The sequence below is a fragment of the Aegilops tauschii genome, chromosome 6 (assembly GCF_002575655.3).
Source record: "Aegilops tauschii subsp. strangulata cultivar AL8/78 chromosome 6, Aet v6.0, whole genome shotgun sequence".
Classification (NCBI taxonomy): domain Eukaryota; kingdom Viridiplantae; phylum Streptophyta; class Magnoliopsida; order Poales; family Poaceae; genus Aegilops; species Aegilops tauschii.
Window position 1 is genome coordinate 419,914,822 of NC_053040.3, and position 3,999 is coordinate 419,918,820.

Here is a 3,999-nt window from a genome sequence, read left to right on the forward strand (position 1 = left end):
AGTACAGTTGGTATACACTCATTGTTCCTTGATAGAGGGGAATGTTACCCGATGACGCCTTCTTGAAGTTTTCCAGCTCGGCGGTAGCGGCATTAAGCTGCGCCCGACACTGCTCCAGCTCTTGGCCTAGCAGGCCATTCTTCTCTGTCAGGACCTGGTTATACAACGATCCTTAAATCAGTTGTACCAACTGCTTTCAGTCTCGACGGCTACGGGAATATGGTTATCCTTTTCGGACGAAGAAAAACTTACCTGCACATCTGTCAAATGTTGCTTTGTAGCTTTTCTAAGCCCATCTCGAGCAGCTCGGATGTATGCGTCAGCCGAGCTGAAGGCATTAAATGCCTCTTCCGAGAACTTGGGGTCTCGTAGGACAGCCCTGCAGCGCCGATGATTCATGGCGCTCTCTACTTCCGAGTTGGTAACGGACATGTCTTACGAACCCTCGGTCGAAGGACAGTCCGGCGTTGTCCCCATAGCGGCCCCCACCTCTCCGGTGGGATCTAAATCCCGGTTGTTGGGAGTGCGACCGGCCAAATCCCCGGACATAGTCCGGCGAACCTTTTTCGGATACATGACCAATATAACAATCATGGTTGGGTACGACTGCCAAAGCATACCTTTAAATCCAACTGCCAGCCTTGTCTTCGCCAACCTTCCTTCTCGAGGCCTTGCTCGGCGCGGGAGCTGCTCTTCTTGGAGTCACCCCCGGCGTAGCATGACGTGCCGAACGCCTCCCCTTTGAAGCATGAGATAGTGCGGTGGGTGAGGCAGTGCGAGGAAACTCTTTCAAGGGGGGTTTCTCCTGATTACTTTCGTGGGAAGCTGGAAGAAGACCAGGATAATCGGCGATGATGGCCACTTCTGTGCCGTCATAGCTCGCCTGGTAAAACACCCCTTCCGCGAGTACCACGAATATATCCGGGTCCTCTTCGAACCCAGGATCAAGCTCCCGGTTGTGGCTCTCCGGCTATGGGGCAGGGCTATTAAGCCCCTCGATTGCCTTCCGCCAGTGCTGTTTCAAAATAAGACGGATTGGGGATTCATTAAAAATGGCCATGAGAGCGGAGTGAATAAAAGCAAAGGGGTTGGGACTTACCCAGCTGGGAGGGTTGTACATGGAGTACCCCTCTCTGCGATTGATGTGGAGAAATTCTTCTTCCTCCCCTTTAAACAGCTCGGCCAGTATCTTGGCTAGAGCGGCAGGAGTGTCCAAACCTTTCCGACCACAACGGGAGGCGTCATCCTCCCCATTGTAGTGCCACATTGGGAGCCCTCTGTATTGAAGTGGCTGAACCCCTCGCACTATGGAGGTCACCATTACCTCTACTATTGTAAAGCCGGACTGGGCGAGCATCCTTATCTTGCCCAGGAGCTGACGGACTTCCGCACTATCCTCCTCTTCAAGACTTCGGGGACGCCAGCTATGACGTTTCTTCAATGGAACACTTGCAAATTCTGGGAGACCCTTTCGAACTGGGCCGGGAAGCGCGACGTCCTCAATATAGAACCATTCGGAAGGCCATTCTTCAGATGCCTTCCATGGTGTGCCGGACAGATATCCGGTATCGACGATGCGCCATACTTCGGCTCTGCCCACTTCAAATATTGACCCCTCATGGTTGCGCGGGACAAGACAGAACAACTTCCTCCACAACTCAAAATGGGCCTCAATGCCCAGGAATAGTTCGCATAAAGCGACATAACCCGCAACGTGCAGAATGGAGGCGGGGGTGAAGTTGTGCAGCTGGAGGCCATAGTATTCCAGCAACCCTCGGAGGAACAGATGGATTGGAAAACCGACACCTCTTAGCAGATAGGGGACGAAACACACTCGCTCCCCCCAGATGGATTGGGGAAGTCCTCTGCCTGAGTCTCACCGTTAAAGGAGGTCAGCCCCGCTCGAACAGGGACCAGATCTGTAGGGGGAAGAAATCCCTGCGTTTGCAGCTTCGTTAATTGATTGTGGGACACAGAACACCTCTCCCACTCGCCTTTCTCTGGGCCGGAACGGGAGGAGGAGCTGGGAACGCTAGCCATGTTGGAATGGTTTCTCCTAGCAGTCTCCGGGGGTTTTTCTCTGCGTGGTGCCAAATGGATCTAGGATCCAATCTCTTTAAATAGGCGCTCTTCCTTGCCTGGACGGAGTGCTATTTGCAAAAATACCCTGACCTTCCGCATTCGCCCGACACGTGGAAGACGAAGTTATTCGACGCGCAGAAGCCGAGGGGAGCGACATTGATCGACGGCCGAATACATTACTTGGAGGTCATCGGAGGAGGAACCCGCCTTGCAATGCCGAAAACAATTTGTGTGCCGAACACTTTGTTATTGTAGACTGGTTCGGGGGCTACTCAGGGAGTCCTGGACTAAGGGGTCCTCGGGCGTCCGGCCTGTTATCCATGGGCCGGACTGGTGGGCTGTGAAGACATGAAGGCCGAAGACTCTACCCGTGTCCGGATTGGACTCTCCTTGGCGTGGAAGGCAAGCTTGGCGATCAACTATGAAGATTCCTTCCTATGTAACCGACTCTATGTAACCCTAGATCCCCCCGGTGTCTATATAAACCGGAGGGTGTAGTCCGGAAAGGATATACTCATTACCATAGTCATACAGGCTAGACTTCTAGGGTTTAGCCATTACGATCTCGTGGTAGATCAACTCTTGTAACACTCATATTCATCAAGATCAATCAAGCAGGAAGTAGGGTATTACCTCCATAGAGAGGGCCCGAACCTGGGTAAACATTGTGTCCCCTGTCTCCTGTAACCATCGATCCTAGACGTACAGTTCGGGACCCCTACCCGAGATCCGATGGTTTTGACACCGGCACCCGTTGATACGGCTAGCCATGGATTGTGACAGAATGGTGGAAAAAGGAATAAACTTTATTTTATGTTCGGGAACCGCCTATGATGTATCTAGCATGGAAAGTATTGGGAATTACTCAGTCGTTTTCTTTGACGGGAAAAGTATGCCTCTCAAAATTTTGTATCTCTCAATTTAAGCTTTGAGCTCTGGCACCTCTACAAATCTCTGCTTCCATCTGCGAAGGGCCAATCTATTTACTTTATGCAATTTTTATTTTTAGTTGAGTCTCCATCTTCTCTTATAAAGCACCAACTTGGAAGCACTATAATCATACTTGTGCATTGGATGTAGCTAATGTTCGAGTGTGTTTCATGAATGGATCAATGATTGAGCATCCTGGGCTAGGGATAACTTTCTTTAGTGTTGCTATTTTGAAAGACATGGTTGCTTGTTGATATGCTTGAGTATTGAAATCTTCTTGTCAAATATAGACTATTGCTTTGAATCATCTAAAATTCAAATGTCCATGCTACAATAAGAAAGAATATCTGATGAACATGTTAGGCAGCATTCCACATCAAAATTTCTGTTTTTATCATTTACCTACTCGGGGACGAGCAACAATTAAGCTTGGGGATGCTGATACGTCTCCAATGTATCTATAAGTTTTTATTGTTCCATGATGTTATATTATCATTCTTGGATGTTTTATATGTTGGGGAACGTAGTAATTTCAAAAAAATTCCTACGCGCACACAGGATCATGGTGATGCATAGCAACGAGAGGGGAGAGTCTTGTCCACGTACCCTCGTAGACCGAAAGCGGAAGCGTTAGCACAACGCGGTTGATGTAGTCGTACGTCTTCACGATCCGACCGATCAAGTACCGAACGCACGGCACCTCCGAGTTTAGCACACGTTTAGCTCGATGACGTCCCTCGAACTCCGATCCAGCCGAGCTTTGAGGGAGAGTTTCGTCAGCACGACGGCGTGGTGACGATGATGATGTTCTACCGACGCAGGGCTTCGCCTAAGCACCGCTATGATATTATCAAGGCGGATTATGGTGGAGGGGGGCACCGCACACGGCTAAGAGATCAATGATCAATTGTTGTGTCTCCAAGGGGTGCCCCCCTCCCCGTACACAAAGGAGAGGAGGAGGGGGAGGGCCAGCCCTCTCTATGGCGC